General features: G+C 39.3%; 1 protein-coding gene across 1 annotated transcript in view; it reads left to right on the top strand.

Annotated features, from left to right (window-relative positions):
- The window catches only part of CPED1 (cadherin like and PC-esterase domain containing 1), a 396,971-nt gene that overhangs the window by 302,304 nt on the left and 81,903 nt on the right, over positions 1-12,764 (top strand). The gene's annotated exons all lie outside the window — the stretch shown is intronic.

Here is a 12,764-nt window from a genome sequence, read left to right as displayed (position 1 = left end):
GATTAATTATGTCGAAAGGGTGAAGTGATAGCAGTAGGCAACTAATTTGGTAAAAAAAAATGTTTATATATATATATATATATATATATATATATATATATATATATATATATATATATATATAGGCTTTTTTTAATGGGCAATATGAAACACAACTTTTTATCCAAAAAATTATATTAATAATTTATATATATATATATATATATATATATATATATATATATATATATATATATATATATATATATTATATATATATATATAAAAATTATTAATATCATTTTTTGGACAAAAAGTTGTGTTTCATATTGCCCATCAAAAAAAGCCTCTGTTAATATGCTGTGCAAATCTCCACCTTCTTTATTACGGAAGGAGTTAAGTGTATACCTGAGCACAAGTATGAACAAGAAAATCCCTGTTAAGTTGTCCTGTAGCACTTTGTTGAGAGCAATCACAAGCCATTTAGGAATTTGAGGCTGTTGTGTGAAGCCCTGTGCAAATTGTTTCTATGCAAGGGCAAAACTGTCTGATGTTAATGTTAGTTGGAGTAACACTGCTAAATATCTATACATCGTGCCCAGACCCCATGGCTCCAAGTGGACATCGCAGTTGGATATTAGACAAGCTAAGGACTCTGTATTCCACTTTACAATGTAGCAGCAGGATACTCAAACCATGGGAACAATGACGCGCACAAGAACTAGTTTAAACAGTTCATTCTATTCTCATTCTGTGTATTATTTCTGTACTTAACAATTTTGTTATAGGCTGAAGATTTTGGTGTTTTTTTAAATAAAAGAAACAGATACTGTAGGCTTGGGCTATAGACATACATTATATGTATAATCAGTCATGTGTCAGTGTATTTAAATATTGTTTTTATTAATTAGAATACCTAACAAGGTATGTGTACAGCATATTGCACCTACAGATGACAAAAATTACAAACATTTATCATGTAAATATTATATTTTAATTAGCGCTTTGAATTTTTGTTCATGTTTAAAAAAGTATTTTTATATATGTAAAATGGTGGAAGCTTTGTTTTTCAGTTGCTGATGTGCATTATGTTTTAGGGGTGGTTGACACCAGAATCGCACAGGAACACGATCCATGATTCCTTTGTGTTACCCTGCAGTGTGATTTAGCACCCTTCCTTAGAATGGGCTGCGAATCGCAATGGAGAGCACAAAAACGAACGAATGTACTACTTTTGAAAAACATACGACACCAAATCACATGGTAGTGTGGTTCCATGCGATCTGGTGCCGGCAAACACACTGCATTTGCGATCTGTATTTTGGGTGTTGTTAACAATATATTGGCATTCGCAACAGTTCGCAAAGGCATTGTGTTTTGCACATGGTATGGTAAACACATACGGAATGCACCTTTCCCACACAGCATGTCTTTAAACAGCCACTGTTGTATATTCGGTTTTTACTTTGTGTGTGTTATGCACTTTAAATTGAATTAAATTTAATTAAATTAAATATTAACAGCTTGCTGACCAGCCGCCGCAGTGTGTTACACTGCGGCAGGTTGGCACGGCTGCGCAGATCGGCGTAGCTATACGTCGGCTTTTTAAGACGGGTGCGATGTCTGCCAGGTACCGGTGATTGCACGTCATGGACTGAGAAGACAGTATGAACATCGATCAGTCTCCTCCTCTAGACAGTCCCATCTCCCCTACAGTCAGAAAAGTACAAAATATTGTGTTTTTTTCAAAAATGGCACATTTTTTTGTTTATAGCATAACAAATTAAAACCGCAGAGGTGATCAAAGACCACCAAAAGAAATCTCTATTTGTGGGGAAGAAAGGACATACAATTTGTTTAGGAACAACTTCGCTTTTTTAACTGTCAGTTAAAGCAGCGCAGTGCCGTATCGCAAAAAAAGGGCCTGGTTGGGAAGGGGGCAAATCCTTCCAGGGCTGAAGTGGTTAAAAAGATATAATGTTTATACTTTCTAAATTTCTTTGCAAAACATACTATATTTTAGGAAAAAATTATTCCAGTTAACCACTCAGTTGTTTAGATAAAAAAATAGAAGGTTTTTAGAAATTATACCACTTAATTTATTTTTCCTACACTTGATTTTAGTTGGTGTTGTTTATGTTATAAATATACATGTAAGCATATACTGTAGCACCATTGGGCAGTATAGGATGGGTCTTCCTGTTAAATCATACCATATTCAAACTTTGTATTCATTTTTGTATACATTTGGTACTTGTTTCTTATATATTTTTGGCATATTGTTTGGTTTTGCATTAATATAATATGAATGTATACTGTATTCTTTGCCTTGGAGACAGTATTGTAGAGGTTTTCTGCCACAGAGGTGGTAGTACATGTGCTTTGTGTATAATATATTGCTTAGGAGATTGTTCATCAACTGCTCACATTTTTTTTTTACTGTAATTAGAAGATGCCTATGAGCTGGCACAAGTAATTTGTGTTTGGGAAGTTGATGCAAAGAACTTAACTCTTAACATTGGTTTATAGGTGGCAATCTCTGTAAATTTAGGGACATTATATATTTTTAAATATCCTCTTGAAAGGGCAATTTGCCTGATTGTCTCTGTTTCCTGTGATCTATTTTCAATAGTTTATTAGAATTTTATAAGTTTTGCATGGAAAAATGTATATTAAAAAGTCTAGAAGTATGCTTGGTTTTCTGTAATCTCTGAATTGGTGACAGTGTACCAGAATGTAGAGAGTGAGGTCTGAGCTCTTCGTCTGTATAGTGACTCCGTTATTGGCTTAGCAAAGGAGCCAGACAGCTGGCATTTCTAGAAGGAATTGCAGGACAGATATTTCTTTCAGCACAACTCTTGTGTATCTCCTGACAAATCCCTTAGCTGGACATACACATGGTAATTTTTTATCAATTTCAACCACTTCCCAATCCACATATGATTGTAAGTAATTTATTGAAAACGAAACAGTCTACCGCTGCAGAGTATGATCGACCACAAGAATTCAGTTGATTGTGAAGTCAAAGCTGGGTAATAAATTGACAGCTTAACCACTTCAGCTCTTGTACATTTGAAACCCTTATGGAACATAGCCTTTTTGTATATTTCTTTTATGACCCTTCTAATTATAATAATTTTTCAATACTCAAGATAAGAAAGTTATACATAGTTTTTCAGGGCTTTCATTTGGCAATATTATTTTGCAAAAATATATTTTTTTCCATGAAATTTATAGACAAAAAGACATGCAAAATAAGAACAAAATCAGGTTGGGTCAACGTTAGGTTAAAAAAAATTTGTTTTAATGTGAATAAGTATTATACTGTATATTTTATTATATTTTTTTTTATTTAAAATTATACTGACATGAGATTTTTATTACAAAGCATGTGAAAGGTATTTGCATATAAAAAAATAAAAATAAAAAAAAGAATTGCCAGCAGGTAGGATCGTTTGGTAGGAGAGAACTTATAAGTCTTTTATAAAAACTCTTTTATATACCCTTTTATATGTTAGCATTAGGCACTAGCCACAGTACAGTGTACAATCTCAAGCATCTTACCGAGTTCATATGCAGGCGTTATATCATCAGTGCCTGCCTAATGGGCAAAGCAAGAAGACAACGGACGCAGAAGAAGAGGAGAAGGACATAGTATTTGTAGGAATTGGGTGGACCTGGAGACCTAAGATCTCACAACACTGGAGAGCACACCCAGTGGTACTGTATACATTATATGTCATAATGGGCAAGTATGCTGTGCATGCTTGCGTTTTATGGAAAATGCTGACCACCCCACTACACTTTAGTGTGCAGTTAATAGGCAGCTAAATAAAAAAGTATTTTTTAAATAACTGTAAGGTTTCTTTTAGGGTTGCACCGATACAGTTTTTGTGCCGATACTTGAACTTAAGTATTTGCCAATACCAAGTACCGATACTTTTTGCGGTGCAATTTGAGCCCATACAAAATGAATCCATCCCTCCTCTGGTCCTCCTCCAGACTTTGCATGATCTATTTTTACATCTCTGCCACCAGCTTCTTCCCAGTAGCAGCACAAGGTAAGGGGGTGCACTGTGACATAAGGCAGGGTAGCGGACTCGACTTTTGATGGTGGGGGACTCTTGACATCTAATGTAAGGTGGGGGTGGGGTGTTCTAGAAATCTGCTTATGACGATAATAATACAATTCTAACCAGTTGAAAAGGAGGGTCACACATTGCTGATATTATACACAAGAAACTTTATTAGAGACTTCTCAGACAGAACACCATGGCAAAACCATGTTCTGTCTGAGAAGTCTCCAATAACCTTTCTTGTGGATGATACCAGTGGTGTGCGACCCTCCTTTTCAGACTTGCATCTGCTAAAGGAGTGTAAGTGGGCTCCATGCTGGTCTGCACCTGCCCTTCACAGCTTAAGTCTTAAGTTATTACTAAAACCAGTAATGACCAAACGCAGAGGCAATTATTTAATATGACAAAGAGTAGACACATTTATATAGTCTAACAAATACAACTGGTCCTTTGACATTCACACTGGAAACTAGCCACAATATGAATGGCAGCAGCAGGAATCTGCTTTTGTATTTGTCACCTGTGAGCAGCTAGCTGTGACTGCTCAGTCTGTACACTTTAATGACATGATGCTGATGGCTGCGACTGTCTATGTCTGTTAGCACCTTCAATGATTACCTGCAGTGATCACTGCTGGATGCACAAAATTCATTGTCAGTAATAGTGGTGGGGGAGAGGCAATCGGTAGTGAAACTGGAAGGAAAAGAAGCATTCTAACAATGTTGTTGAAGTTTATTTAGGGTGTATCTCTTTATTGTTCAGAATCCTTAAGTGCTTTAATAACGTTAATTCCAAGTATAAAAACAGGAGGAAACAATGTAATTTTTGTCAGAAAGTGATCAAACCTTTTGGCTGAATTCAATCGGGACAATTTTTATCCCATCCCCTTGCAGTTAATCAAAACCATTATTCAATGTCTTTGATTGCTTTACAATTTCGAAAAAAATGTAATTGGAAGTTCAATTGCTCTATAAAAGGGATACATGTATGGTCAGCCTTACTGGTCCTAAGCACATAGTTAAGGACTAGCAGGATCTGGTCAAACATGCGTAGTAGTCAAATATGCCTTCTGCTCTTCTGACCTGATAGTTGGTGAACAGACAAAAGATAGGAGAAGACATAAGTTTAAGTATTTTTATGACTCCCACATGGTCCATTCAGAAAAATGTAAAGGAAGACTGGAGTATGTCAAGTTTACACACATGCCATCATTGTTCAGTTTTACGAGGGTCAGGCAGAGACTTATGGAGCTTCTGCAATACAAATCCCACTTAACAGAAGGTATACATGAATTTCTTTACTAACTGTCAAAGGAGTTCATCATCAGCCCATGAATGATAAGGCATGACCCACTTAAAACGTTAGTCTTGCAAAGGATAGTGACTAGGAAATATTTCTACAACAAAAGGATTGCTAAATTGCTACACTAAAACCAATATTTGTGTAGGAATTTAATACAAAAACCCAAGGAACAGCACTAAAATCTGTTCACACTACTGTATGTGCATTTTAGATGTATACTAGTGTGTTTTTTAATTGTTTTCATGCAGTTTGATGTTTTCCATAAAGTTTTTATGTTGTAGGTTATTTAATGCATGCATGAAAAAAAAAAAAAGCCAAGAACGCTTGAAAAAGATGAAACACACAAAAAAACGTAATCACTAAACTCGTGTATTATTTTTAGCATGTTAAAATTAATTTTCATTATTGTTAAATCTGTAGCTTTCATTAAAATCATACCTGGTGATCCTGTCTGGTGACAGAGGTGGATACAGTCCTACTTATCACACGTGAGAAGCTTGACATATCAGTCGGCAATTGATTTTATAGAACTCAATTTATAAACCAAATATCCCCATGCAGTTAAATTCATAAATTATCTTATATCTAGTTCACATCTTCATTACGTGTGCGTTAACCATTTGATGTGAATGGTATAAATGCAAAAACACATGTATCCCGCAAAATTGTGTTTTTTTAACACATTGATACTATGGAAAATCCATATTGCAAATGCTTCTCCTTCACTTTACATAATGAAAGACCAAAAAATGCTTATAAAGCACACATCAAAGTGACAGGGACTCTGTTTAAGAAAAAAATGATTATTCTTTTTAATCACAATTTTCCTACACAATTTTTAAGCTGTTCTCTTTATACAGCTATAAGGATTTGTGTATTTTTGGCAGAGCTTTTTAGGCCATACCCAGACCCCACTGGATTAGATGATTTGTGTTCTGTGTTAATTAGCTGTGGTGCGCTTTTGGAGTTCAAAAGCATGGCACAGATTCTGGAATGACCCTGTCTCGGAAGACTCATTTGTGAGTAGGTCATGTGAGCCACACATCAGGCGCTACTTTATTTTAGTTTATTTCAAGCATTGGGTACCATTATTATACCTATTTTTTGTTGGTGCACCTGCTAGTCCCAAGTTTCATTCACTGATTCTGGGAGACTCCTGATAAACTGTTCACACTTATCTTAACTTATTTCAACTTTTCAATGTTTCATAGTCCTATATCTATTTGAGGAATCTTTAATTTAGAAGTGGGCCATTCCCGTCATGGATCCCGTAGTTTCCCATATTAATAATACACTGCTAATTCTCGCAGAGGATGCAATGATTTTAAAGGATCCCAAAGAGATTCCTTTTTTCTTTGACAGATGGCAACCTGCTCTGTCTGTCAAACATTAGGGGAGTAGACTAGGCTTATGAGAAGATTCAGCTTCTCTCCACACCGATCCTCTATTTATAAAGCATTTATAGCAACAACCCTGAGCTACTGCATTGGTGGATGTGTCCTGTCTTATTTCCTACGTAGCGGCCATAACCCTTTGCAGGGCGGTCTTAACGTTTTTGGATTACCGGTTACCTCCGCTTGGCTTGTTCTTCCACGTCTAGGGGTTCCCAGGGTTGACACCCAACACTTTGGTCGCTGACACCAATAAAGTCCTTTTCAAAGGTTTTTATTTGCAGGGGTAACATCCAACAACACAGTCTCGTATGGGAACAGAGGGCAAGGGTGAAGAACTCAGGCACCTTGAGCTGTAGATATAACAAAGTCTCTAGTACCACCCAGAGAGTAGCCACTCTCAGCTGGGCACTTCAAGGCTGAACAAATCTCTAGCCAGAAATTAGGACTTTGACTCAGAACTTGTGAAATCTCTGACCTCGAAAAAGTTGTAACGAACGGGAACCTTTTTCCTCAGTACCTGGAACATTCTCTGTCTCCTTGGTAGTACTGGAAAAAGCGTGAATTCGTCAGTGTCCTTCACAACTCAGTAACCAGGCACTGTGTCCTTCACAACTCAGTAACCAGGCACTTCTCAGGATGCCAACTTGTTGGCCCTCCTCCGAAGAGTCCTCTCCCGGTCACTTGCACGAGCTGCGGTGCCCCTCCAAGCCGAGAGCACACCCGCACGCCTTGAATCCTCCCTCAGCTACTGCGCCTCGGACCAGCCGGTCCCAAGACTCGGGAACAGACGGATCCTTACCCCAGACCAGGTGGGTCTATTGGGGTTAACCAACCGAAGCATGTTGTGGAGCGACGAACGATCCCGTGACCGGGACCCCTCGCGGTGCTACCCCGGTCCAGAAACAGGAACAGACCGCTAGGGTCTCAAGAACCAACCACACGTAACACGTGACCTCAACATCCTCCCCAGACTCCTCAGCGGGGCCCGGCACACCCACTGATTGGCTCCAAGGAAGCTGATACCCAAAACGTCCAACCAGGCCTGGTTCTGGCCTGTCAGGTGCACCTCACTGTACACATGACCAGGCAAACTGATGTCAAAGTTAACCTACATAATTAACCCTCAGAACCCATTACCGTTCTGAGGCAAAAACAAAATTATATATTATTATTTTTATAAATCACATACACTGTGAAACACCATGTTATCTAACAGAGGGAACTATAGAAAGTAAACACAGTTATTTTAGCAGTAGGAGGGCAGGGCTGGGAAGCGGATGGAGCTGACAGGCAGGGAGTTGAGAGGGGGAGAAGACGTGGGAGAGGATAGAGTAGAGCTGCAAGTGATTGAGACACTTAAACTGACCATGGTGTCAGGGCTCAGCAGCCATGATAAACCTTGGTCAGTTTACAGGGGAGAGGGAAGAATCAGGCAAGATCTGCCAGGTATTTCAAGTGATAGAAGGGACCAAATTACAGAGCACAAGCACTGTGCTGTATAACATGCTTAAAGGAACAGAATCCTTTTTTTTTAGGGTTACAAATGCTTTAAGGATTGGGTTCCACCCTTTCCATTCTCTACTAGATCTGTGAATGCTGCTAAGGTTTTTCTAAATCCCACAAGTCTGCCTCCTGGTCTTCTGTTCACAAGGTTTACTAGGTGGAGGTTCAGGCCTCATCTGATTCCAACTTCAGTAATAAGGTCCTTCAAGTAGCTCCAAATTCTGTTGCTTTATGTGGGTTTGCTAGTGTTTTGTTTCTGTTTCCTATCTTTAAGTTGGACTGCTTTTGGGCATCCCAATAGTCAAAAAGTGCCCAAAGTGCCCAAGAAATCCTTTCTTTTTTTTTTAGAGTCAATTGAATAAACACAGGATTCAGAGGCCTGTCATAGTTTTTTTGTTTGCCAATGTCCAAATACTCCTATTTCCGCACATATTTACTCTAACTACTGTATTATGGTTAGGATAATACATTTTTTTTTTTAAAAACTTAATATTTTTGTCATAAAAATATGTCATATTTCATATGCATATTATGTAGTCCTCTATCCAGCCAGCAGGTTGGACACTAGTGTCCTTTTCCCATTTTCCTCTATTTTCTTACTCCCTATTTTAGAAAGCTGGTGTTTATAGCACTCAATAGCTCAAGTTGAATGTACACATAAGAATGAACAAATCAGAAATTTTCTATCTGTGATTTCAGGCAGACAAAATGAACCTCAAGGGATGCTTCTCTTGCTGTGCTGTCTCTTTAGATATTTCATAGTGCTCGGAGTGTCCTGATTGACAAATTTAAAAAGTTTATTTGCAAAACAATTATATTTGTTTGTGTAGTAGAAAAAATATGTAACAGTATGAAACGTTTATACAAAAAAAAAATACATATAATTGACCTAATGCCTGTGTAGATTCCTTTTAAAGTAAAACTACACCCTCACTGGATGATATGTATGCACGGTTTTCTATAATCCTATACGTCTCATTCAACATGTTAATAATCATGCTAGGTTTTAGTGATTGTGCTTGGATCTACTTGAATGTTTACTTCTCAATATTCATGGGCACAATGGTAAAAATGAAATAAAGATAGAGCTTTCCACAGACCAAATGATTTCTATAGATTGAAAGTTTTAGTCATGTGCATAATGCAGTTTTCTCAAGATGTAAAGCTGCATTCCCACTTGGCAATTTGGAATCACTGGCAGAATCATAGAGATTCTGCCCGTGATTCCATATCAGGAAAATTCACAATGCGAGTTTGGGTGCTATTATTCTTAATGGCACCCCAAACGTTGTGGAATTTTGCCATTCATCAAAATCACGCAGCAATTGTAGCACAGCATGGCAGATCCAGAAGAGGAGGGCCAGCATCCACATACAGCACAGGAGTGTAGCCTCTAAAGGAAAGCTGGTAATTATGAACAGCCGGCAATTCTGTGCATAAAACACTCTGGACTGGAGCTGTGAAGCTGTAGGGGAGACACGCACACGGTGAGCAGAATACACTGATCCACTGGTTGTCTGAGATGCAGGGAATATAGACTATATTCCCTGCATACCAGACAGCCATTGTATTAGTGTATGCTGGGCGCCCTGTGCATGTCTCTCCTGCAGCTTCACCGCTTGGGTCCTTTATGCACTGCATTGCTGGCTGTTCATAATTACCAGCTTTCCTGTAGAGGCTGCACTCTTGTGCTGTGCTGTATATGGATCCTTGCTCTCCTCTGTCTAGATGTGTCATGCTGTGGCACCCGATAAACTGGTGATTTTGCCCTGCTACCAGGCTGGATGCCTCTGTTTTTAAATGAAAGTGGATGCTTATCTTATTCTCAATAAAGTGTACTGTATTTCCGACATTGGCATACACGCTGCCTTTTTCTGCTTGTTAATCCTGAGGCTGGTCCTTCCCAAGGTGGCTTTGTTATGGATGCTGTGTTCGTTGTATGGCAGATCCTGTTCTAAAGCAGGAAGAATACCACTTCCAGCATGTCTCCACCGTTATGGCAGAGCTGAAAATATGTCACCAGCACACCATGGCTTCTCTAAACTGGTCCAAAGCTTTATTGAGTGGTCACAGCATATTTACAAAGGCAATGTTTCAGAGCCACGCAGGGCCCCTTCATCAGGCAAGTGACGTATTGCTTTTGTAAATATGCTGTGGCCGCTGAATAAATCTTTGGACCCGTTTGGAGAATCCTTGGTGTGCTGGTGACATATTTTCTTTGAATGCCTATGATATGAAGCTGGTGGTTGCTGCAGCACCCATGAACATCTAACAACCAATTCCAGGAATGTTTGACTTAGGATAGGAATACTACAATAATTCTACCTTTTATGACACACACCATAAGACTGTATCAGTTGGAGTTCGATTAAAATCTGAGATTTGAATTCTGGTTTCAGGTCTGGATTTTGGATTCTCTATACCTTTAAACAGTACACGAGGTAGCGCAACAGTTTATGAATTTTTTCCCATAAAAAACAATGACTGGTTCCAGCGCTACAAACACCGACATGGCTTAGGCTAGTCCAAGGCTCATGTTGAAGTTGCTCATACATATGGTAAAATAAACCGATGTGCAGACTAATCTCGCTAAAATACTTTACATCTTTAAAAACACTTAAATACAAGCCTTTATTCACTACTGTAGCTATAGAAAAGATGTCACTACTGTAACTATAGAAAAGATGTCACTACTGTAGCTATAGAAAAGATGTCACTACTGTAACTATAGAAAAGATGTCACTACTATAGCTATAGGCATTGTTTGGAGAAATGTATCCTCAAATGTCGCAACAGAAGCACTGAAATCACAAGACTCTGTAGGTGTTATTAAACTGTTTAAAATGACTAAACCAATTTTACATTCTTTGTTGTGATCTTTCAGTGTTTTTGAGAATTAGTTACTTCATGGCTAAATTCACACTGTTTGCTGCAATATTATGCATTATATGCATATTAACCGCTTGCCGATCAGTGCATGACTATATACGTCAGCACTAGTGATGGCCGAACGGTTCGCCCGGCGGTCGTTTCGCGGCGAATTTCCGACTTTCGCCGTCCGCGGGTTCGAACGCCTTTTTCCGTCGTTCGCCCCGGCGGACTTACGTGTTTAATGTATACAAGAACTTTAACCTTTCGTGACACGTTTATCATGTGTTACAGGACAACCAATTGAGACATGACAGCTCATGGACACTTGGACATTCCCCCTAACCTATAAATACACCCGATCCGGTGGCCATTTTACATTCTTTCTTCTGTCACTGTAGGGAAAGGATCCTGTGTGGAGTAGGGACAGAGAAAACGCTAGCTATTTGGTACACAAAAGTTCTTTTCAGGACTGGTATAGGTGTTAGGTCAGCAGCCTGAGTTTCTTTTGTCAGTTTAGATAAAGGGACAGAGCGCTGTATGCTGCTATTTTAGGGACAGCTCAGCCAGATTAGTCTTTCTTCATCATCATCATCATCATCATCATTAGCTGTTACTATCAGGTCCACAAAAGAGCTGTTCCAGCTAATCGTTCCAGCCTACTCTTTTTTGCCAATTTGTATAGGGACAGGCAGGAAGCAGTGTGTCAGGCAGTGAGGATAATTTTAAAGACTTGCTGTTACTATTAGTTCCACAAAGGTTCTTTTCAGGACTGGTATCAGTGGTACGGTAATAGGCTTGTACACGTATAATATTCTTTCTTCCAAATATAGAAAGAATATTATACTTGACTGCTGCCCTTCTGCTGCAGTCTGCTAATCATTCACAACTCACTTGTTCCACAAAGCTCTTTATCAGGACTGGTAACTTGGTCTGTCTAGGGTGCTACGGTACATAGGCTTGGGTGCGGTACAGTCTGCTGTTCTGTAAGGACCGCTATCGGTCCACAATACATAGGGTTGCCGTGCACTACTGCTGACCGCTGCCCTATACTGCAGCAGTCCTTCAGCGGTATAGGGACTGACGCACAGTCTGCTAAACACTAATACACAACCTGCTTGGTCCACAAAAGTTCTTATAAGGACTGGTAACTTGGTATAGGGTGCTACGGTACATAGGCCTGAGTGCGTTACAGTCTGCTGTTCTGTAAGGACCGCTATCGGTCCACAATACATAGGGTTGCCGTGCACTACTGCTGACCGCTGCCCTATACTGCAGCAGTCCTTCATTGGTATAGGGACTGACGTACAGTCTGCTAATCACTAACACACAACCTGCTTGGTCCACAAAAGTTCTTATAAGGACTGGTAACTTGGTATAGGGTGCTACGGTACATAGGCCTGAGTGCAGTACAGTCTGCTGTTCTGTAAGGACCGCTATCGGTCCACAATACATAGGGTTGCCGTGCACTACTGCTGACCGCTGCCCTATACTGCAGCAGTCCTTCAGCGGTATAGGGACTGACGCACAGTCTGCTAAACACTAATACACAACCTGCTTGGTCCACAAAAGTTCTTATAAGGACTGGTAACTTGGTATAGGGTGCTACGGTACATAGGCCTGAGTGCAGTACAGTCTGCTG

The sequence above is a fragment of the Lithobates pipiens genome, unplaced genomic scaffold, assembly GCF_037356315.1.
Source record: "Lithobates pipiens isolate NorthernLeopardFrog02 unplaced genomic scaffold, aLitPip1_a1.2 Scaffold_8, whole genome shotgun sequence".
Classification (NCBI taxonomy): Eukaryota; Metazoa; Chordata; class Amphibia; order Anura; family Ranidae; genus Lithobates; species Lithobates pipiens.
Note: the sequence above shows the minus strand (reverse complement) of the source record. Positions and strands in the feature narration are given on the sequence as shown.